Consider the following 24,711-nt stretch of genomic DNA (forward strand, 5'->3'; position numbering starts at 1 on the left):
CAGTCTTTGATTTCTTTTGCATGTCTCATTAACTATGTTTTTCTATTCAGCTTGGTGTAGAGAGAGGAATACCCATAATCTGTTCACTGTCAGAATTGTACCTATTTTATATTTATCCAAGTAAAATCCAAAGAATCTCCTCTGAGAGACTCTGAGGGGACAGTGGGACAGTGTGAGTCCCTAGCAAGGAGAGAGGTTCTGAGAGGGGGTGTCGTCTCTTGCACGGGAGCAGCCCTTGCTGCCCTCCTTCTTCTGAGCTCCCACAGCCCCTGCCTTTACTGCCACTTTTGGTATTCACTAAACACAGTCTTGTTCCATTAAAAAAAAAAAAGTAAAATGGTCTAGATTTCTGCTATTTGCCAATGTTTTATACTATCGTGAGTCTCATATACTCTACTATTTAAAGAAAACCCTATCAAAACAGTGCTGATATCTCAGACTGCTAAACATGAATTCCTTTCTTTCTAGGCAAATGTCCAGAGTTTCTGCTGTTGTAATTTCAGAGCTGGGTCAGTTTGAAAAGACTGAGTGTCGTCTGTCTTCTCTGCACTGGGAGCAGGTTTCCTGCCACAGCCCGTCATCCCCTGAAAATGTCTGCCTGTACAAGATTCATCTCCACCCCCTTCTTGGTCAGGAGCACCTCTCAGCTGTTGAGCTGAGCATTGTCCGCAGTGGTCCTAAAATCACAGGAGACACAATAGCAACTTGGAAGCCCCATATCCCCTGACCTCACTTATGCCCAGCCGTACCTTCTGAACCAGCGCCATTTCAAGGGACATAGACACAGTAGCCAAGTTCATGGGGGCTATGACTGCCATGGTAGGAGTGGCTGGCTCTGGGGCTGGAACTGGGACAATGTTTGGGAGCCTCATCACTGGTTATACCAGGAACCCTTTTCTGAACCAACAGCTCTTCTCCTATGCCATTCTGAGCTCTTCCCTCTCAGGGGCTATGGGGCTCTTTTTCCTGATGGTGGCCCTTCTCATTCTCTTCCCCAGGTGAAGGAGGCATCTCCACTCTCATAGGTCTTTCTCCAGTGTCTCAACTGCCTGGATATTCCTTTTCCTATACCTCCCCAGACAGTCTGGAAGTGGTTGGCTCAGGATTTGACAGAGGGAAGACAAATACTGCAGTAATAAAGTAATAAATGGATTATATGGTCAAGGCTTATTTTCGGGTGACATCTATTTTCTACCATCTAAAGAATGGTAACAAAGTGCTTTTATCAGATGTCACGTGTTGGGAGAATTCTGCTGTTTTTCAAGAATGCAGATCATCACTACTTTCAATCCTTACAGTTCTGTACATTTCTTTAATCTATCTGCAGATTTCACTACTCTAAGGCAGTGACTCTACAATATCAAATAAACAAATCCCTTTACTCTTGTTTGTTCTTAATAGCCTTAGGAGCTGTATTTCAGTTCTATTCAGCTAGGAGTCTTTATTCTTTTTCTCCTTCTATAATTCTGTGTTTAGTCATATGCTAGGTACCCTGAAAAGATTTTTAAGACCTCTGCCTTTAAATCACTTGCATTCTCCATGAGAGGCTACGGTACCTACAAAAAACATGATGGGGTTCATTTCAGTCCATGCCCTACCAGTGCTAGTACAGGTAGCAAGGGCTGCTGTCTTTGAAAACCCTTCATTAAGACCAGCATGATGGGCTTGACAGCTTGTGTTCTCATTGTCTTGATAAAACGTAGCAAGCGATTGGCTCAGGGATTTTGCTGATGGACAACTGAGCCAAGGTTGAAGGTTCCCTTGCTTTCAAAGTTTGCTTTGCATTTGCCTGGTTTGATTTTACTTTTCATAATATTTTGTGGTTCTCCTGACCTCTTACTTCAATCTATAGCTCCTGTCAAATACATAAATAAGCAGACATCCTCGCTCTGAGAAGCAAGACAAATGACTCCTCTGATTCAATTGGTTTGAGGACACAGATAGGACTATGCTTGCTACTTTTTTTTTTTTTTTCATTTCCTCAGATGATTCACTTATCGTCAGTATTTGAGAGAGAGTGTACGTGCATTTAATTGTGACATATACCCGAGTTTGAGAGGATAGCCTGGTAACAGCCACTTGCAGTAGACTCATCTTTAAACAGATGAAAAGAATTGAAAATACTTCAATAGTTAACTTCTTAAATTGAAAAAAAAAATGTTAGATAAAATCCTTTATCTACTCTTTTGGGAGTCAAAGAACCCTGAGCAGAGAAAGGCTTAGTGTCTACTCTTGATCTTGCATTACAGAAAACTAGCCATCTGCCCCTTTTGGGCTTTAGATTCTTTTTTTTTTTAAAGATATTATGTATTTATTTGAGAGAGGAGAGAGCGATAGAGAGAGGTGTGAGAGAATGAAGCAGATTCTCTGCTGAGCAAGGAGCCAGACACGGGAGCTTAATCCCAGGACCCTGAGATCATGACCTGAGCTGAAGGCAGACGCTTAACTGACTGAGTCACCCAGGTGTCCCACAGATTGTTCTTCTTCTTTATTCCTTCCTTCTCTTCTTTCCTTCCTTTTCTCCTTCTCCTTCTCCTTCTCCCTCTCCCTCTCCTCTCCTCCTCCTCCTCTTCTTCTTCTTTGCATTAATGGCTTTAAGTTATTTTAAAAGCCTAATTTCTGCTTGTCTTCTACAATTACCATTTAGTGGCTACCTAATAGGCAATAAAGTAAGCATTACCTATACCATCTTGCTTGAACCTCCTAATGATCCTAGGCAAAGCGTTTTTCAGGTATCTCCACTTTACAGATGAATCAATTATAGCAGACATAAGGAAACATCTTGTTTAGAGTAATACAGCTAGCTGGGCTATGGTGACGCCAAAAACCTAGCCCATTCTGTGTGACTGCAATGCACTCTGTTGGTTCCCCTCCGTTAAGTAATCCCACTTCTATGAGAGGCAGTCCACTTTCTTCTTTAAAAGCCTGCATTCTGGAATCAGCCTGCAGAGGCAAAACCCAGCTCTGTTGCTCACTCACTATGCAATATTCTAGCTAGTTTCATATTCTATGAAGGGGGATAGTAACAGCTCCTTCTCTATCAGGTTGGCGTGAGGTTTCAAGTTAGTATACGTAAAGCACTTATGACAAAGCCCGGTCCAGTTAACACTCCTTTGGTGTTACCCACTGCTATTCTTTTTGTTGCTCTTACATCAAAAGAAGAGCCATGAGATGAAAATCAAGTGGTGTACAGAAGTGGTTCGATTACATCAAATACATCTCTGTTCACTTTGCATGACAAAATAGTCTAGTTCTTGCTTTAAATCGGAAGTCTGTGAGTCAAATGGAATTTCAGTCATCCTGTAATAGCCTTACAAGATTTGATTTAAAAATTAAAATGAAAAATCTCTTTATGCTGTACATGCATTTACCAGGGCTTCTAACTCCTACCGATTATATGGTAATGTCCATTGTCATGGTGAGTCAATTAGACATTTAAGCGGATGGCAGCACTTGATTTGCATTGCAGGGCAGAGGGTATAGTATGCCCAAGTGTGTGCACCCCTGCATACACAGAACTGGATTACATCCAGAATGCCTGTGTACCACTCCTAACTCTGCCGGCCCCTTCTTATAAAACATATTCAAAGATCTTTTAATCTCCATGTGGTTAAATTTCTTTATCTGTCAATTAAACATAATACCTATTCCTTCACTGGGCCTATTTTGAGGATCAAATGAAGTAACAACTGTATATAGTGTTCTGTAAAATAAAACTTCTTTTCAAAACCAAAATACATTGTTACAGAAACCTCATTTTTATTTTTTTAAAGCTGCTTTAAATTCAGCCCCAAATTCTACTAACCATTTTTACGCCACAGCCTTTCACACTCAACAGTTTTAGAATCTGGGTGCTTACATTTCTGTCCCTGTCTCCTGTAAGAGATCAAATGATTCACAGTTTCTAGGGTTACAAAGATTATCTCTTTCAATGGTGGTTTACTGCAAGGACCCACCAGAAGGAGGGCAAAGGGGAGTTATATCACAAATTACATCATTCTCTCATCCCAGTTAGTGCAGAACATGTAACACACTAAGAAAATATGATGTGACCCAGTGGCCTACTTTCCTCGCTCACTGAGCTTTCCAGAAGAGAGTATTAATGGGCAAGTCCCTCTGTGTGGCTATCAGGAAGAATTTCTCTTTAGCAGTCTGTATCCAAATTACAGATTGTGACTTTCAGTTTATACCCCTGCCTACAACCTAACCAAATGTAGCTCGGATCCCAGCACTGGTTTCTCTGGCAGAGCAAGCTGTACCGTCAGTAGCAGGCTATGCTCACTAGCAACTTCTGGACACTTCCTCTTAGTGCTGTGTACGAGGCTTGAAGCTCATAGATTACTTCTTCAGTTTTTCTGGTATACTCATTTTGAGGTTCCCTTTACTGAATCATGTTCTACTCACCATTTTCTCAGCATGGTACATTCAAACAAACTGGCATGCCAAAACTGACGAAGTGAGTAAAAACAACGTGGCCACATGTTCTTTTTGATGCTGACTTAGTAAGATACCTAAACAGACTTTGGGAATCATTAAGCTACACTGACTAGCAGTCAGTACCAAACTCATGGAACCAAAGAGATTCCAAGGGAACCTGGATGGGGATAGTCTGTCCCACCAGGTAGGACGAGGATTTGGGGAAAAGACAGAAGATAACACTGGCCATTGTCCCATCCATCACTTACCATTACAGCAGGTATCTTCCACTTCTCCTTTTCACTACACAGGAGCATACCAACCACAGAATTCACTGAGCTCAAGGCCCACAATCAAATTTATTTTTTTTCCTCTTAAATAGGTATAGACCTATATATAGAATTCAAAGATCATCTGAGGCCAAGGTTTAGGTGTTTAGGTATTACAATATCTCTATATCTCCCTCATTCTTTCTTAGCCATATTGAGTCTTAACTCAATTGTATTTGGTTGCCTTTTCTTTTTCTGACTTTCACTGATTTTACCATTTAATATTAGTGTTTTTAAAAATGCAATCTTTGGTGAAATTGTAAGAGCAGGACATACTGAGAAGCATAAAATCATCAAATGCTTATGCTATGAACCAAATATAATTACTCAGCTTGGGATACAGCCAGAAACATTTGCTACTGGAATTTTAATGTCAAGTGGCAAGAGATTTCCATCTACTTTAGTTCAGAAAGTTCATGGGCACGTGTCAATCACTGTATCTGTTTTTGGAAATAACACTACAGTTACTTCAATTTGTTTTTCTAATTAATTCTTCTCCATCATTATATTCTCACCATGATTCTACTGCAAGTATGTTCTTTAAAATCTGGATATGACCTCTATTCAAGAGCTGTTTCTTGCTTCTCTGAGGGTTTCTGGAAGAAGGGATGGCTTTGTAATTTAATTGGATTTTACTCCAATATGATAATAGCATGCTTCTAATTGTCAGATACTTCAAGAGCAAGTTAAATAAACACATTTTATGAACTGAAAAAAGTTTTATTGATCATTAACTTTTATAAGCCAGTTTCAAGGTAGCACCTTATACAATCAAATGTGTTGCCTCACCTTCTGTTTATGGGTCCCTTTATCACTACACGGCTTTGGAAAAATAGCAAAAACTACTGAAGGGATCATATACCTAAAGACACACAGAAAATTAATTCATGTAATTAGTGTTTATATGGTTATAATACATATTCTATTGACTTTATAAAATTCACTTAAATACCACCCCATGAGGAATTAATAAGTAATAGGAACTTAATTTTAGAAATGCACAAGTGATTTGATAAACATTAAAATAAACTATTACTGTTTTCACTGTTCTGGTTGAGTGATTAATATGTAAACCCCAAATAATGCTTTCTTTTTACTAACATTTCCCATGGCGGGGGGAATTTCCAGATTACATACTGGGTTTTTCTCAATCATCATCTCTTATGTAATCCAGACTTGCTATTTCCCAGATAAGGCTAGAAAGCTTTGTCCAGTGCCTGTTCCCCAGTGCTCAGTCTGGGGCCCTGGATGCCTTCCAGGCAGCCCACTTCCCTCCAAAGCCACTGTTCGTTCCCCTGGGCCTTATTTCAAAGTCTTGCTGGCATGCATTCTCACTGCTGACCCTGAATGCCTTCTCCTGATGGCTTACTCTAGACTGTATTGTTCTTAAGGCTATACCCTATCACTGTCTCAGGTGACTTGGTAGAATTTTGAGGGAAAAGAAAGAGTTGTGGAAATTGATTTGGGAAGGCCTGCTTCATCAGCTTTCCAGACATACCAGATGTATATAAATTACAGTTTGGTCTTGAGCAGAAATACCTGCTACTGTTTCCCAAGAATTATTTAACCAGATTAACGTTAAGTAGCATTATACTATGGGCCACACAAATCAATAATGATCCTTACCAGGTCTTTTTATAATTATTTCCAGTGCCCAGCACAATATACTTTCCATATGTGATAAATAAATCTTTGTGCCGAGTGATTTAATGAAGATATTTTTTAAACTATTAAGACCAACACTGCAATGTACATACACAAATGTACATCATTCATTTACTTATTCAAAAGGCACTGGATAGAACAAACTTTAGTCTGCTGCTATATGCAGACACTACAGAATCCTCGCTGTAAGACTTAAGGGTCAGACACTTAAATGCACAGTTAGTACAGTGTAAGAGACACCATTATTAACACAGCTCTTTTTAACTTCAAATTCCATGCTTATTTCACCAAGTCTCACTTTATTGTACATTACCCAAAGATGTATTAAAAAAGCAAAGGAACAGGACTATCGAGAAGGATAGTGGTTAATACCTCTTCAGCTCTTCCGAAGTGTTAGGCATTTAGTTAAGTGTTTTATATTTATGTCATTAATATTTACAGCAATTTACAATTTATTGTTCCTAAAATACAGATGCAAAGACTGAACTGCAAAGAAACAAGTCATATGCTCATAAAAAGGTCATCGCAAAACTAACTTTTATTTCCTGGATGTCTTCCTCTAAATTTATGTGTTCAACTATTGCAGTGAATATGAATAGCACAAAGAACTATCAAAATGAAGTCTGAATTAAATTATTTGCCAAGGCAGGTTTTAGGCAGGATAAGTATATATACAGAATGAGCTTGGTCGGAGCCTGGCTGAAAAAGTGCTGTATCTAGACAGGGTAACAAGTACTCAAGCACACCTTGATAACTCTGAGCAATGCTTCTTGGGGGAAGTTAAATTATGGAACCATTTATGGAAGACTAAGCTGTGAGAAGATTAAAAGAGGGAATTTGGGCAATTTAGGCAGGCAGTACTATGGCAAGTGCTCTAAGGCAGAAGGAAAATGAATGGATAAAGGCATTTTTGATTACATTTGTCAGGAAATTGGCTGGAACCACTGTGAAGGGATAGAGAGTTTGGATGAGGAAATTCAGGCATAGATAAAGATTTCTGAGGACTGTTTAAAACAGTATCCTTTAACATCTTTTAAGAAAAAGGCATATATTTTAACTTGTATCTTTACTTTTATTGATGTACTAAAATGCCATTCTTGTGATCAATAAAAGAGTTTCTAACATTTTCTACAATTATTTTTCCAATAAGTAACTTAGAGGCAAATGTAGAAAGGACAACATAAAGCAGTGCTGTATGGCTTAATTTCAATTTATTTATTTGATTAATCCCTCTACTTGAGTTCACATTAACATAGAGGAGAAAGTTCTTCTCCATGCACAGAAAATATATCTCATTGTAAAGGTTAATAACTTGAAAATATGGCAGCAATTTTCTTTAGCATTGGCTTGATGTTAAATGGAAGAATATTCCACTACAGCCAACTTTGAAGTTTATCACTATAGCCCTTTGAGTGCTATTGAGCTAAATAAAAGGGTCCTAGCAAATTGCTATAATGAGAATTTTCTTATTCATATTACTTACACTTGGATGAAGTGATTTTACTCTCTTTACTCATAAAAAAGGTAACATTTGAGAAGGCTTCCCTTTGAGAGGTCATTTGTGGATATAAACACTTTTTTTTTTTAAGATGGAAAGGAACGGCTTTTCTGTTTTTAATGTTCCTCATGTTTCTATTAGACATTGAAACTTTCACAAAAATTATATCAGCAATGTCAGCTTTGAAATACCTCCACATTATCATATTAGCCATGTTAAGATATGAGAGTTGAGTAGAAGAAATACCATTATTTTATTGAAAGAGTCTAGAGTAGGACTAGAATAAACTTTTTATTTTTTATTTTTTTTAATTATTTTTTATTTATTTTTTCAGCGTAACAGTATTCATTCTTTTTGCACAACACCCAGTGCTCCATGCAAAACGTGCCCTCCCCATCACCCACCACCTGTTCCCCCAACCTCCCACCCCTGACCCTTCAAAACCCTCAGGTTGTTTTTCAGAGTCCATAGTCTCTTATGGTTCGCCTCCCCTCCCCAATGTCCATAGCCCGCTCCCCCTCTCCCAATCCCACCTCCCCCCAGCAACCCCCAGTTTGTTTTGTGAGATTAAGAGTCATTTATGGTTTGTCTCCCTCCCAATCCCATCTTGTTTCATTTATTCTTCTCCTATCCCCCTACCCCCTAGAATAAACTTTTTAAATGCACGTGCTTGGCTTCAGTTCTAATTTCATCTTAAGCTTGAGCAATATTTTTCTGTCAGCAGATGCAAGGTGCTCTATATCTCCAGAGATCCAAATGTATGGTTTCAAAAACTTTGTAACACATTTCTTCATCTTTCTCTACTGTTTTACTTTTTAAAATAAAATCATAATTCCATGGGAGCTATGATTAAAGCAAGTACTGATTAATGGCACTGGAGAATATTCCAGAAGAGTATCACATCTCCCACTTGCTTTCTTGGGAGGACTTCATCTAAATGGGTTATCATACCTAGAATGGACAAACATACCTAGAAGGGAAAATCATGCTGTCCTCATTAAATCTAACATCAGATTACCAAGAGAGAACCTGAAGGGTTACCTACATATGAGTCTGCATATTTAATGTGGTGGCAAGAGCTGGCTCATGGCAATCAGGCAGTATAAACCGACCACCACAACCACTACCAGCCAACCCTCTACACGGTCACCCCTAAAAAACAATCTCCAAGTAAAAACCAACTATGTAGGGGTGCCTGGGTGGCTCACTAGGTCATGATCCTAGGGTTCTGGGATCGAGCCCCACATCGGGCTCTCTGCTCAGCAGGGAGCCTGCGTCCCCCTCTCTCTCTGCCTGCTTCTGCCTACTTGTGATCTCTCTCTGTCAAATAAATAAATAAAATACTTTTTTTTTTAAAGGCTTATAAAAAAAACCAACTATGTATTGTGGAAATACAACCTCAAGAAATGAATCTTTTCCTTGTGTTTCAAATGGGAAGATATCTCTATGTTTCCTCTATACAGAAATTCTGGAGTTTCTGCTAGCCTATATATGCATAGGCTTCTTTGATATAGGCTTGAATGAATATATACCTAAAACAGTGTTATATAATACATTCAGTTGCCATCTAGAATGACTGAAACCACTATCCGGGTATAAGTGACAAGTGGCCCTTCTAAGGGACCCCAGTCCATGCCTACTCCCTCAGAAAGATTAAGTCATCACACTTCTGTCAGCTGAGCAGTCCTGTGACCTAAAATCTTTAACCCATTCATTTCACCAGACATAGTATTTCTTCCTCCCCTGGGTTTTGTGGCACCACTCTCCTTTCTTTTTTATTTTTTCTAGATATTCGTAAGTATCTCTGCCTTATTCCCTCTTCCTTTTTTTTTTTTTTTTTTTTACTTTTCTCCTCAGTCCTGTGCTTCTGAATCCACGATTGCTCCAAACAATCCTATTCTCACTTCAAGTCCGTGTTTGCTATTGAACAGTAGATCTGGCTCTTTTGTTACCCAGATCTATATTCCAGCAGCCTGCTAGATATGGCCACCTTCATGTCTCATGTTCAAAATGGATACAAATCAAAGTGAAGCAACAAGTCTAACCTTTTCACATGTTTAGTTTTTTTTAAAAATGAAATGCTAACTAGATATAGTCACTTAAGGCAAATTCATCTTTGCTTCCTTAAAAGCACTGTACCCTAATCTCCCCCTGCTAATAGGCCACCAAATATTGTTGATTCTACAATCCATAATCAGCCTCAATCCCTCTAACTATGTGTGTTTTACACATTTCCTCTGCCACTCACTTAGTCCAGACTGCTGAAATGTCTCCTAAAGACATAAAGAAAGAGCCTCCTGTACCGCCCGGTTCTAATTTTACCCTCATAGTCCTGCCCTACATGTAGACACCTTGCCCATTCTCCACACTGCTGGATACTGGAGCATGTCATTCTTATTAAAGCTTCCAAAAATATCTTCAGGATTTCCTTCAACATGAGTCCCTCCAAGGTCTGGACCTGCCCGCAACTCCACCTTCTTTCTCAAGTTTTATGTCAGTATACTCTGCATGGGAGGCATCTTCTGCCCGAAATGCGCTACTCTCTTCCCCATCTTTTCCTTGTTTCCTCTTGTATGAAAAATTGAGCTGAACCCAGCCTTCAAAAATCTTAAGCCCCAGTCGAGTCACGAGCCCTTGCTCTGAGCAGCCCATGCACACTATTTTTCTTTTCTTAAGATTTTTATTTATTTCAGAGAGAGAGTGAGAGAGAGCATGAGAGCTGCGGGGGAGGGAGCAGTGGAAGAGGGACAAGCAGACTCTATGCTGAGCACAGAGCCCCCACTGTGAGGCTCCATCCCATGACCCTGAGATCATGACCTGAGCTGAAACTAAGAGTCTGGTACTTAACCTACTGAGCACCCAAGGGCCCCATGCACACTATTCTTATACAACAGTTCTCAGAATCTATGATTTCTAAATAAATTAAAGTTTATTTAATTTTGCATTTATTATTCAGTCCAGTAAATATTAGGTGGTAAATCTGTATCTGCTGAATAAAGACATAAATTGAAAAAAATTATAGAGAAACAACTTCTATTTGATTTTACTTGGAAAAGGTAATTACTTTTTATTACTCCCTTCACATTTCTGTTATTGCCTATTTCCAAGTGGTCTAAAAAATGAGAACCAGCCCTCCTAGGAATAATACTATTCTTTAAGAATAGATACTATTTGGATTCTCTGAATAGTTAGATATTTAAAATGATATGATTTCTTGGAAAACCTGTGTTGAGTTATGCACTGTCAGAAGGCATTCATTCAAATGCCGCAAGATGGTCCTTAGCTCCCAAGGGAACATAGTTATGAACATACACAGGGATAATATTCTCTAGGAGGGAATATGCTGCCTGCTTTTCCAACAAGGAGTTAAAAAAATAAGCTGCATATAGCATCATTAGGAAGATAAAAAGCCAGTTCTCACTCTTCTAAGAGATGCTATGAGCATCTTTATTTTTTGTAGCATTTTACATTTTGCAGCTTATAAATACAGCTATAATTCCATCTCATATTACATTTTTGGTAAGGAGCAATAATACAATGTGGATTTATGATCACTACTGATTTTTTACAAACTCCCTTTATTTGTGTATGTTGCATTAATTCACTAACATTATTTTAGTCATTTAAAAATCCAATGTTAAGTACCTGGAAATAAGCACTGATGTCAAAGTATGTGTGTGGATCCTGCTTTGGTTTTATTCAATTTAACTCAATTCACATTTATCATGATTATCATGTGTTGAGAATCAGACAAAGCACCAAAGATAAAAGGCATGAATGTGTACTAAGGAAATGTTATACTTTCACTGAGTGTGGGGCACAGGGAAAAAAGATATGCAGACATAATATGAAATAAGTTAAAAGTCCAAGTGTTTGGTCTTTAAGTATATTTTTCTCCTAAGGGAAACAACTTATATTCCCTCTCCCTTAAGAAAACTGTATTTTTAGGAAGAATGTGAATATTCTGAATTGCGGCCCTCAAGGATTTCTTAGACTAAGGAGTATGTGTAACAAGTAGCCAATTTATAATGCAAAATAGTGTACTGGTAAAGCAACATTAACATAAAGTGTATTACAATGATAAATAAATGTGATGGAATAATCTAAAATATTCATTGCAAATAAATATGCCTTAAATTCGGAATAATTGCTGGCAACAAGAACTGGACCTACTCATTGAAAGGGTAATTCCACTTCGAGGGGGTCTCTTAAGGAAAAGATGTAAAACATATTAAAAGAAATAGGTTTATGCAAATGATGTCAAAATTATGTTATGAGGGGAAGTATACTGAATGATCATAAAACAACAAGTAGTAGGCAATGACAAAGGCATTTATACAGCCAATAAAATAATCTTTTCTCTAAGCTTATATTGTGAGGAATTCTTTTGCTATAAGAAGTAAAACATTCAGGGGCGCCTGGGTGGCAGATCCAGGGTCCTGGGATCGAGCCCCACATCGGGCTCTCTGCTCAGTGGGGAGCCTGCTTCCTCCTCTCTCTCTGCCTCATCTCTGCCTACTTGTGATCTCTGTCTGTCAAATAAATAAATAAATAATCTTAAAAAAAAGAAGTAAAACATTCAGGAACCAGAATTATATTTATGGTGTAAGTGTGTTAAATTAAGCAAAATATGCAAAAGGAGGCTAGTGTTAAACACAGTAAATATTTAGGTGGTCTTATCTGAGTTCTCATGTTTTTGCTTCTTTTTATTCTACTTTTAAATATTTTATATTTTTAAAATTATGGACATGTATTACAATTAAACTCTGAAAATAAATTTTACTTAAAATTTAAATAAATCATGTAAAATAAATGGAATTGTTACGTTCTGTAAATCTAGCAACAGTTCCTATCTTCTGGAATGGAAATTGCTCATTTGCTTTGTGTCTTAACTGAGTACAATTTATTAAAAACAAAAACAAGAACAACGAAAACTCATAAAATACTATATAAAATGGTATCTAAAATGCTACTCACATGTAATAACCACTGACTTTTCTTTTTTGACAGGTATGTACGTCAATATATTCCAGCTTTAGTGCATTTATAAACAATGCAGATCAAATTTTCAGCTGTTGCTGATTATTCTCTGATTTTCCTGGATACCAAAGCTAAACCTAAGAATGTTACAAACAACCACCCAAAGTATAAACTACTAACCATTTTGCCTGCCAAGCTTCAAAATAATGAATCATCTTAGTGACAGACGTGGAGGTAAAAACTATATTGTCTGTCCTAAAATAACTTATATACCATATAATTTTTTAATAGACTATTTGTTTTTGGGCACCTGGGGTGCTCATTTGGTTGAGCGACGACTGCCTTTGGCTCAGGTCATGATCCTGGAATCCTGGGATCGAGACCCGCATGGGGCTCCCAGCTCCATGGGGAGTCTGCTTCTCCTTCTGACCTTCTCCCCTCTCATGCTCTCTCTCTCTCAAATAAATAAATAAAATCTTAAAAAAAAAAGACTATTTGTTTTTAAATAGCTCCAATATTTACACTGTAGAAAACATTTCATGTAAGGTTAAGAGGAAAGGAAATATAAACGGTAAATTTCTTATATAGCTGATATACCAAGATTAATTGATCAACAGCTGCTAGATGGTCCGGGAGACCATAGGAGTCCGTGGTAAAGGTGATTATCAGTTTGACCATATGGGTTATCCAAAGTCACAAACACAAAAGGACCATTTCCTTTTTTGAAAAAAATCTTGGGTTTCCATCTTTGACAAACTTGTCACATATAAAACTTGAACTGGAGTAATAAAAATCCTGTACTTCACTGAGCTTAAATAACTCAGGCCAACACTTCATGTCCAGAACAGCAGACCAAATGTAATTCAATTTTAAGAGGAGTAGAAAAAGACTGCAAAGGTAACGGAAATATACTATCCCATCAATATAAGGCTAGGAAAGACAAGAAGGTGAAATGGTGGCAAAAAGGCCTCTTGAAGGAAATAAAATTAGAAGAGAGATAATTGCCTATCTACTATGTGGGAAATAATGTAAGCCATTTGGAATGAAGGTCACTTAAAAATAAGAAAGCTTCAGTAATGCATTCACAACAGACCTCAGCACATCTGAACATTTCATCATTTTTAACATTTAGACTGTTTAATCTGATATCAACTCTTGCTGCTACCAGATTTTACTCTGTGTTTTCGGTTGCACATTAAAATAGCAAGCCAAAATCATGTAAATAAAACTGGCATTGGAAAAGTAAGAAAATGATACAAGAGATAATGGTGATTTGTATTTTGACATTTTTTTTAGTCATTCTGATAGGCTATTGTACTGGCTTCAAAAGAATGAAGGATGGGTAAACCACATTTCAGAGACAATACGAATATTTCTCCCCAGGCCAGAAGATATAGACTCATTTTAGGCCAGAAGATAATGACTTCTAGCCACATTCATTCTAGTTTAAACTCAAGAGGCGTAAGCAATTTCTCCCTTTTGTTGGCTTATTCGCTCAATAACACATGACTTGGAAAAACAAGTATAGAATCAACAAGAGGTAAGTAACACAGGGGCACATTTTGACCTATGAGCAGCCAACTATGCTAAAGGAAGCAACTATTCTAAAGGTCAGAATACTGCTGTTGCAGGAGTGTGGGCTGACAGATAAATTGACATATCACTAAAAATACATTATAATTAAGAAAAATAGAAACATATATAGTCCTTTATTTATGTCAAAGTTATGGAACAAAGAAACTCACAATCTAAGTTTTTCCAGTAAAGATACTTGATACTTGAATTACCAGTTATATATATTCTGTAATATCTGAGAACAATACTAGTAAAGGCTAAGTGAATTAGAAACTGTGAATAGTATCACTGTCCAACTCAATCTTGAATTATAAAAAATAACAATGTAACAATATTCTCAGGGTTGTAAATTACACACACACACACACACTGCAAAGCAAACACCTGCAAATATAGTATGTAGGTAATTATATTTGGTAACCAGGAAACATATAGATACAATTAATTCAAATTTTACTTCTTTGCTATTTTGTCTATAACAAGAGCAAAAGAAACAAGGCCAAGAAGGAAACACAAATAACCATGATTGACAGCAAAGGAGCAATTCAACAAACTCAAATATTCCCAGCTGTCTGTAATAATAAAAATAGCACCTAGGTATAAAACATATAAGCAACAATCAGTTTCATGCCCTCTACTTTATTAAGAGATACCAGATGGAATCAACATTGGTGATTCCAAAGGAGGCAGACGTTTTTATTCTTATTGGGAGGAAACTAACTTCCAAGGAGAGGCTATAATTCCTTATATGTTTGCTGAGAATTTCGTGTACTCTCTTAATGTCTACCGGTGCTGCAATCTCTACTAGATCATGGATGGGTATGGTAAACTGAATGGGGTACTAAGAAACATAATAAACTCGTTCCAAATAATGGTTACAACAGCTTGTTTGTGCTGTACTAGTGGACAGATTGTTCTGATCTCTTTCAAGTCATGGCTAAGGCAGAATGTGGTACATTAAGATTTTCTGCACTTAATGAGCATGTAGACCTCCATCTCAGCAAACAACCTTTTCTTATTAGGATTCCAACTTCAAAAGGCATTAACGTGGGGCGCCTGGGTGGCTCAGTGGGTTAAGCCTCTGCCTTTGGCTCAGGTCATGATCTCAGGGTCCTGGGATCGAGCCCCCCATCAGGCTCTCTGCTCAGCAGGGAGCCTGCCTCCTCCTCTCTCTCTGCCTGCCTCTCTGCCTACTTATGACCTCTGTCTGTCAAATAAATAAATAAAATCTTTAAAAAAAAAAGGCATTAACGTATAAGGGCAAGATAACAAAAGAGTAACATTCTTAATTTATTACTTGTTTAAGGAAACCAACTAAGCAAGCACCCCAATCAAGGATTTATTTCATGGTATCACTACCTTTTTATATATTTAACATGTATACCATGTGCCAATACTTATGATCAATGTTTTGGAAATGTTACCTTCAATAACAACCTAATTTTAAAATATTTTATCAGTAAGAAAACTGAGGCAGAGAAGTATTAAGTAATTGGCCCAAGGTCACCCAAATCACAAGGGATAGTGGTGGGATTTAAACTTTGACCACAGGACTTAGAGCAACTACAGTGTACAGGCCCTTGTTTTGTTAATGAGGGGGAAAATCTGTCTAAGTAACTAATGATGTTTCAAGCAAATGAAATTCTATACGCAAAATTAATCATTCATGGGGCTGAAAAGGAGATCCTGAAATTCATCCTAATCCCCCATACTCACATGGGTTAAAACCTAGTATATCTGGCAAATATTTGGTACTTGTTATATATTTGCTGAATCAACAAATGAAAGAATACAGTATGAATATCCAAACCAACTCAGACAGGAAGATGTCATTATCTAAGGCTTGTTATTTTGTTATTTAGTGACTGTTTCAAGGTGTTAGCACAACTTTTGATAAGCAATAACTCAATGGTAAACACCAAGGGCACCGGAATCATTATAATTGGTTAGTGGCGTGACACCCATTAAGTAAGGAGTTGATCAGAAAGAAATAATACCTAAATTTGGACCAAACTTAGAATGTGAAAGAGAGAATACTGACTGCATAAAACAAAATACAAGTGAACATCAGATGCCTGACCTAAAAATAGGTCCTACAAAAGTACTTGTTGACTGATGCCTTCGATCAGTGAGTTATAGTCAATTAAGCATTCTTTATTTAAATCTGACAGTTTTTAAGATTTTATTTATTTACTTGACAGAAAGAGATCACAAGTAGGCAGAGAGGCAGGCAGAGAGAGAGAGAGAGAGGGAAGCAGGCCCCCTGCTGAGCAGAGAGCCCGATGCAGGACTCGATCACCAGGACCCTGAGATCATGACCTGAGCCGAAGGCAGCGGCTTAACCCACTGAGCCACCCAGGCGCCCCTAAATCTGACAGTTTTTAAATCTCACCTTAAACTAAACCCACTCTTGGAATAATTTTCAGCTGTGGTTTCACTGTGTCTTGTTTCATAATGACAGTTCTTTTTAATTGCAGAAAGCAATTCAATAAGAATATATTTAAATACATACTGTGATCAAAAGCTACCGACGGATACGGTATCAAACCCTAAGAACATACGGAGAATTAATGAAATTATAGTGAGAAAGAGACAAATGCCAAAGGGGTTAGTAATCAAAAATGCCTATAACTTCTGTTAACATGTGCAGACAATTTCCAAGAGGATTCTTCTAAGGAAAAGGCTAATTATTTCAGATCCCTCCTCTGTAGAGTTGCAGGTTCATACTCTCTTGTCAAGAGGTGTAACTTGCAGGAGAGAATTGGAAAGACCTTGATCCACAGTGGGGAGGTGCTGGCTGCCATGGACAAGATAACTGGGCTCTAGATGACTGCCTGTCCTGGAGGATAACAGAGGAACCCCACTGCGGAGACAGAAAAACCAGAACAATTTCATCTCTAACATACTGGATAAAAAGTCCAGGAGAGAACATCATTGTTCATGATTTTCTTATTAATATACTATTTAAGAATGTCAGAGGTGTTCTAACTACTCACGGAAAGATTTTTCAAAATGAGTATCTTAATTAATACCCAGAACATTATTGTTTAAATAATACTTAACACCTGAGCCCTGAAAAAAGTGGACCAATTGCAGAAATATGAACTGTTAGATGTCCATTTCAGTAGAAAAACAGAACAAAATAAAGCACTAACCAACTAATTTTTATCTCTTCAAATTTTCATTTGCTGCATTTGTCAAAAAAAACAGATAGCAATTTAGGAATTATAATTAAATCACTGAGTTCTTTTGTCTTTAACACATTTTACACAAATGTTATTTCAAAGGTCTCCATTGTTTAAATTCCACCTGAATATTTTGAATTACATAAAGTCCGGGAAGTCTGTAGTAGAGGAGAGCAGAAGCATAGGGATTTGAGGAATATTAGATTTAATACCCAGGAAACTACTCACTCTTAAAGTTTTCTCCACTTTCCAAACAGTTCTCTCCTTTGAGTATACCCAAATGCCCTTCTTCCCTCTAACAGTTGTTACAAGTTCATCACATCTATTATCTATCCCAGATTTCCACTTTGTTTCCATATGTTCTCTATAATTTTCACTTTCTCCCTTTTTCATTGCTTCCTTTCTCTATCTATAACCCCTAACACAGAAACCACAAAAGATTGAGACTAAATAGAAAAACATAATTAAGAAATCCTTCTTAAAAAAAAAAAAGAGAGAAAAGTTGCATTTGATTTTACATAGAGGCAACAGTGTGCCTCAACCTCTCTAGTTCACACACCCATTAAATAAGCATAAGACTATAAGCCTATCTTTATTTATTTTTTTTACTTTTTTCATTATGTTCAGTTAGCCACTGTATAATAGTACATAATTAGTCCTAAGGCAGTGTTCAATGATTCATCAGTTAAGAATAACACCCAGTGCTCCTCACAGCACATGCCCTCCTCAATACCCATCACCCTGTTACCCACTCCTGCCACCCTCCTCCCCTCTGAAACCCCCCGATTATTTCTTGGGGTCTATAGTTTCTCATGGTTCATCGCCCATTCTGATTTCTCCCCCTTTGGATTACCCTCCCTTCCTCTATGGTCCTCTGTGCTATTGCTTATGTTCCAGTTATGAGTGAAACCATATGATCATTTTCTTTCTCTGCTTGACTTATTTCATTTAGCATAATCCCCTCCAGTTCCATCTATGCTGGTGCAAATTGTGGGTATTCATCATTTTTGATGGCTGAGTAATATTCCACCATGTATATATGTACCGCCTCTTTTTTTTTTTTAAGATTTTATTTATTTATCTGACAGATAGAGATCACAAGTAGGCAGAGAGGCAGGCAGAGAGAGGGGGGGAAGCAGACTCCCAGCTGAGCAGAGAGCTCGATTTGGGGCTCGATCCCAGGACCCCAGGATCATGACCTGAGCTGAAGGCAGAGGCTTTAACCCACTGAGCCACCCAGGTGCCCCTGTACTGCCTCTTCTTTATCCATTCATCTGTTGAAGGGTATCTTGCTCCTTCCACAGTTTGCGGAAGTGTTCTGCTACGAAAACGGTGTGCATGTGCACTTTCTTTTCACTACATCTGTATCTTTGGGGCAAATACCCAGTAGTGCAATTGCTGGGTCATAGGGTAGCTCTATTCTTAACATCTTGAGGAAACTCCATACTGTTTTCCAGGGTTATCTTTCTTTAATCTTAGCAATTCAGGATACATTTTATGTGGTGTAATGAAAATAAATATTATAAACACAAATTTTTATTTTTTATTTATTTTACTTATTTATGTATTTATTTTTAAAGATTTTATTTATTTGGTAGAGAGAGAGAGAGAGAGCACAAGCAGGGTGAATGACAGAGGGAGAGGGAGAAGTAGGCTCCCAGCTGAGCAGGGAGTCCAATGTGGGGCTCGATCCCAGGATGCTGGGATCATGACTTGAGCTGAAGGCAGACACTTAACGGACTGAGCCACCCAGGTGCCCCTATTTTTACTTTTTTAAAGATTGTATTTATTTATTAGAGAGAGAGAGAGAGAGAGCATGAATGGGGGGAAAGGGCAGAGAGAAGGAGAAGCAGACTCCCTGCTGAGCAGGGAACCCAATGTAGGGCTCTATCCCAGGACCCTGGGATCATGACATGCGCCAAAGGCAGACACTTAACCGACTGAGCCACCCAGGTGCCCCTATAAATCTAATTTTTACTGTTGATTGCATATTTTATACCTACCTAAGACTTTCTTCATATGAGCAGTCAAGCAGTCAGCTAGTAGTCACTAGTTTGTATGAAATCATGTGAAATCAACAGGGACAAAGAGCAAATGAAACATTTACAGAGCACCTCTAGGCGCCACCTCAGGAATACAGGCACCAGTGCAAAATAGGAAGAACAAAAATGGAGAACTAAGCAAAGTGCCCAGATCAAATAAGGCAGAGGTTTTTCTTTCCTCTTTTTCCTTCCCTTCCCTCTTCTACTTTTTTTGGTAGCCTGACTGGTTTACATTGCACCAGAAGAATCTGAGAAATTCCACTTGTCCACAGTGTCAACTCAAAGTGTCTCCGACAGGCTTTCAGCCATGGGCCAGGTCCAGGCTGTAAATGCTGGGACCACCATAGAACATATATGGGCTCAAGGCTTAGATTAAGTTACAGTTACAGTACAGGGATATGTTCTTCCTATGGGAATGTGGAAGATCACAGATGGGGAGCATGGGGGCAGAGAAGACCAAGGACTCAGAAGCTGTGAGTTGATAAAGAATTTCTACATTTTATTCTGAGAAGGATGCTTGGTTTTAAGTAGACTGACTGGTTCTAAGGCTCAAAGTTCAACCCTCCCAATTTTTTTTTTAAATATGTCATTTATTTGACAGAGAGAAATCACAAGTAGGCAGAGAGGCAGGCAGAGAGAGAGAGGAGGAAGCAGGCTCCCTGGTGGAGCAGAGAGCCCGATGCGGGGCTCGATCCCAGGACCCTGGGATCAAGACCTGAGCCGAAGGCAGAGGCTTTAACCCTCTGAGCCACCCAGGTGCCCCCAACCCAAAAAATTTTTTTAAAAAATGTTTCCAGCCAAAAGATTTTAAGGACCTCAAGCTAAACAATGAAGGCGAAGAAGATCAAACTGGTGAACGAAATTCAACTGTGGGAAACATGAGATACCAAGTGAGAGAAATTCAGGTATAACAGTTACTTGAAATAACAAGATTCCAGACATGGGCCAGGATATACCAAATGATATTATCTATAGATTCATAGGCGTGGGAGTCTGAAAATGATATTCAAAGCTCTCCAAATCCTAATTCCTAGAATCTGTCAGTAAATGGCCTTTTCTGGTAAAAGATACATTGAAAATGTGACTTAAATTAAGGATTTTGAGAGGGGAGATTATCCTGGATTATTCTGGGCAATCAGGAGTCTTAATAAGGAGGAAGTGGAGGATCAATGGCAGAGGAGATGATGTGACTATGGAAGGAGAGGGAGGGAAAGATATACATAGAGGCAAGAGTCAGAATGATGAAGGGTCATAAGCCAAGGAATATGGGGAGCTTCTGGAAGCTAAAAAGGGCAAATAAGCAGATTCCTTCCAGCAACTCTGGAAGGAATGTAGCTCTGCCAAACCATTTTAGACTTCCAATCTCTAGAACAGAAAAATCAAACACTATGTTGCTTCACAGCATTTGTGGTGATTTATTACTGCAACGATTAGAAACTCATACAATAAGAATGGTGTGACATGAATCAGAGACCCAGACAGGGAGACACAGGTAATAAAGGTTGGAAAGCACTTATTTCCATAGAGATAATAATATAGGAATCTAGGTACAAGTACGGCCTGGACAGCAGGTCAGTAAGGAGAAGTCAATAAAAAATGATATGTCCTCTTATTTGTGGCAAGAACTGCCTATATCTTCCCTTATCATTGATAAGACAAGGGGAAGACACTAGATATGCCAGAATAAAGTAAGGTGTATGAGTACGGAAGACAAGCAAGAGCCTGAGCTAGGAGTTTGGAAGGTGCGCAAAGCCCAAATATTGCTGTTTTTCATGCCATCCGCTATGGATATATCCATCATCCAGTAATTTATGAGAAAGATTGCTTTCCTTTCCCATAAGGGACTGAATGACTCATCACCCCTCCTCTCTTACTTTCCTTTCCTACCTTGAGCAGCTATTTTTTCAGGTAAGTTTCCACTAAAATGCCCTTCATTATTCATTTTGTATCTTAATAATTTAGCAAGAACACTGTCTTACAAAGCTTCACTGCAGGTTGCTGGCATGTATAACTTTCAGTAAGGACTCACTAACCACCCACTAATAACCATGATATAAATAATTAAACCCACCCAGGGCACGGGCACCCTGTTATTCTAAGTCTAGAGAAAAAAGCAAATAGGATTTTCTTATACGCAAATGCTACTTTTTTGGGTAATTTTGGTATACCCTAGGAATAGCTTCCAATTCACCCCAGACATAGTATTTCTAAAGTCCTCCACTTATAACTAAAGTAGTTATAATGCCTCACTGGGAAAGAAAGGCCAAAGGAAACATTGGCAGAGAATGACATCTTTGATTAAAATTAATTATAAAAGCTTCCCTGATTTCTAACCCCTAACTGTCTGACCTTGAAAGTGAAGCCTTCCCACCATGCCCCACTATAGGGTGAGCCCAGGATTTGGAAGTATAGCCTGTATGTGGGGCAACTCATGCTTCTCATGCCTACAATGGGTATTCCCCATCGGAGTGCAATTTCTGTCTAAATCTATCACAGTTCAATTTTCTACTCAAGAGGGCGCACAGCCACTTAACCATTTTCTTACAGCAAGTAGACAACTAACAACTACTACCATTTGCTCCCAATGCGCGCTCCAGATGTAGCCTATTTTCCTTGGTGGATTTCTCGCCACCTTCAAATCTAAGACTAATCCACAACATTGGGAAGTGGGGAACTATGTGTCAGTTGTTCTCAAGCACATCCTATTTTTGTGACTGGCTCTCGGGTGACCTCGCTGCTCCTGCCATTCCTCCGGTCGTTTTCAGTTGTGTTCTTGGAGGGCTGTCTCGGGATCCCAGTGCTGGCTATTACCAGCACTAAACTCATCTCCCAGTTCAAGTCTGCCATCGGTCAAACACCATTATTAACTAATCTGTAGAAACTGGCATTCATTCTCTCTTTAGATCACCTTTACTGACCTTAGAAACTCTGTCTCCTCCAGCCTCAGACTCTAAGAACTGAACTTATAGGGGCAATGTCCTTCTGTTATTCTCTTACACAGATTCCCAGCGGAATCGGACCTGTAGGTAACCTTCCGTTTCCTCCCAAACTCCTACCTGAGGCTCACCTTTCCTAGAATGGCCAACAGTGCCACTCTCTGACACAGATGATCTTTTCATCAGCACCGATTGTTGACAGAGCTCAGCTAAGAGATAATTGCTTTGTGATTTAGGGACACTTTAGCGACATCAGAGGGGAAGAGGACAAGAATGAAAGGACAATGAACGAGTAGCAACACTTTTCAGCGCTGTTGAAAAATTTTACATTGATGACCCCCTTACCGCTGAACGAGGGGTATCTGAGAGCATCTCTCTGAGTTTTCTCCAATACTCTGTAGTTGCTCTGATGATTAATTACAGAGACCTGTGAGGATGTTACTGAATAGCAAGCAATTGTCTTATTATATGTTGCTGTGGTAAGAACATGAGGTTCAGTGCGATATCGTTAACATTTAATTATTTTAATGACAGCTGTGGTATGTGCATTGATTGTCCTTAACACCATTTTTATGTGAAGTAAATTTAGCAAGTCACATGGAATTTTGCAGATTTATAGGCCGCTGACATCTATTTATTTACAGAAAAAAAAAAGATACCTTAGCCCTACCTCATGCAGAACATCTTTATTTGATGTTGATGGTGGCCAAGGAGCAGTTGGCCAGGAAAGGTGGTTCCTGTCATATGCTCTGAAGTTCCAGATTGCTGTCTCACCACACCTGTTATGGCAGTTTTCAAGGGGGAATGGATAAGGACTCTTAAAGATCAAAACTAATTTTTAGGACCATCTACCTTAAATCATTTTAAAACAAGTTCTGTCATATTTAAAGAAACTTGCACAATAAATACATGCATATTGATATATAAAAATATATAGAAAATCCTTGCTTTGTATGTTTTAATATGCATGCATTTCAGTTACCAGTTCAGTGAAATAATACCACTCTCTTAAGAGTATGGTCCAAATTTCAGTTACCAACATATATTAACTGTTAGTCATTACATAAAGCTCAACCTTCAAGGCTGGCTCTTAAAATCCACAAATCATTATGTGAATGACAGACATATATCATGATCAGTGACTAATCACACCACTTCACTGCCCATTTTCTTGTTATTCAGTTTACACATCCAACAAAATGCATAGCTGGGTTGCCTCTGTGTCTTCCAGTGATAAACCCACATATAGTTTTTAGAAAAACAGGTAACTGGTAAAGGGTACCAGCCAACAATGATGGAAGTGCAACCAAGAAATGAAACATAATACCAAAAGTGAAACTCAAACAGAACATAAATGGATTTGGAGAAGAAATGCTGGCTGTGGAAATGTTTCTACTGCTCTGATTCTAGAGGTAGCTGGTGGAAATGACTGAAGATAGACTTACCCACACAAATGAGGAATACAGTTGTGATAAGGATGAAAATATCCTAGTGTAAGAAACACTAGGAAAATACTCTACAGTAGAAGACCTCTCAGAGATATCTTACAATGTTGAATACACAAAGAGATAGTGTTAGAAGTTGATCCCAACTTAGAAAAGAACATGATAATTTACCAAGTCTTAGAAAAGATGCTTGCTTTGTACTGTAACTGTGTAACAAGAAGGCAAACACCATTCAAAGCATCCCTGACAGCTCAAATCTTTATTTTTTAAAAGATTCATTTATTTATTTTAGTGGAGGAGGGGCAGAGGGAGAGGAAAAGAATCTCTAGCAGACTCCCTACTGAGCACAGAACCCTGTGGGGTTCAATCCCACAACTCTGGGATCATGACCTGAGCAAAACCAAGAGTCAGATGTTCAACCTACTGAGCCATCCAGGTGTCTCCATGGGATCGAGCCCCACCTCAGGCTCTGTGCTAGATTCTCTCTCCTTCTCCCTTTGCCCCTTCCCCTCATTCTGTAACAAATAACTCTTCAAAAAAAATAAAAGAGATAAGATATTCAGTTCTCAATGTTACTAATTTTTAAAAATACAATGTACTAAATAAATATGAGTTTTACTATTTTTTAAAACTCCCATAT

The 24,711-nt window shown here is 38.4% G+C and overlaps 1 pseudogene; it reads left to right on the top strand.

The window, feature by feature from the left end:
* Positions 1 to 569: 569 nt before the first annotated feature.
* On the top strand, positions 570 to 1,002 carry LOC123925643 (annotated as a pseudogene).
* Positions 1,003 to 24,711: the final 23,709 nt, after the last annotated feature.

The sequence above is a fragment of the Meles meles genome, chromosome 15 (assembly GCF_922984935.1).
Source record: "Meles meles chromosome 15, mMelMel3.1 paternal haplotype, whole genome shotgun sequence".
In the NCBI taxonomy this organism is placed as follows: domain Eukaryota; kingdom Metazoa; phylum Chordata; class Mammalia; order Carnivora; family Mustelidae; genus Meles; species Meles meles.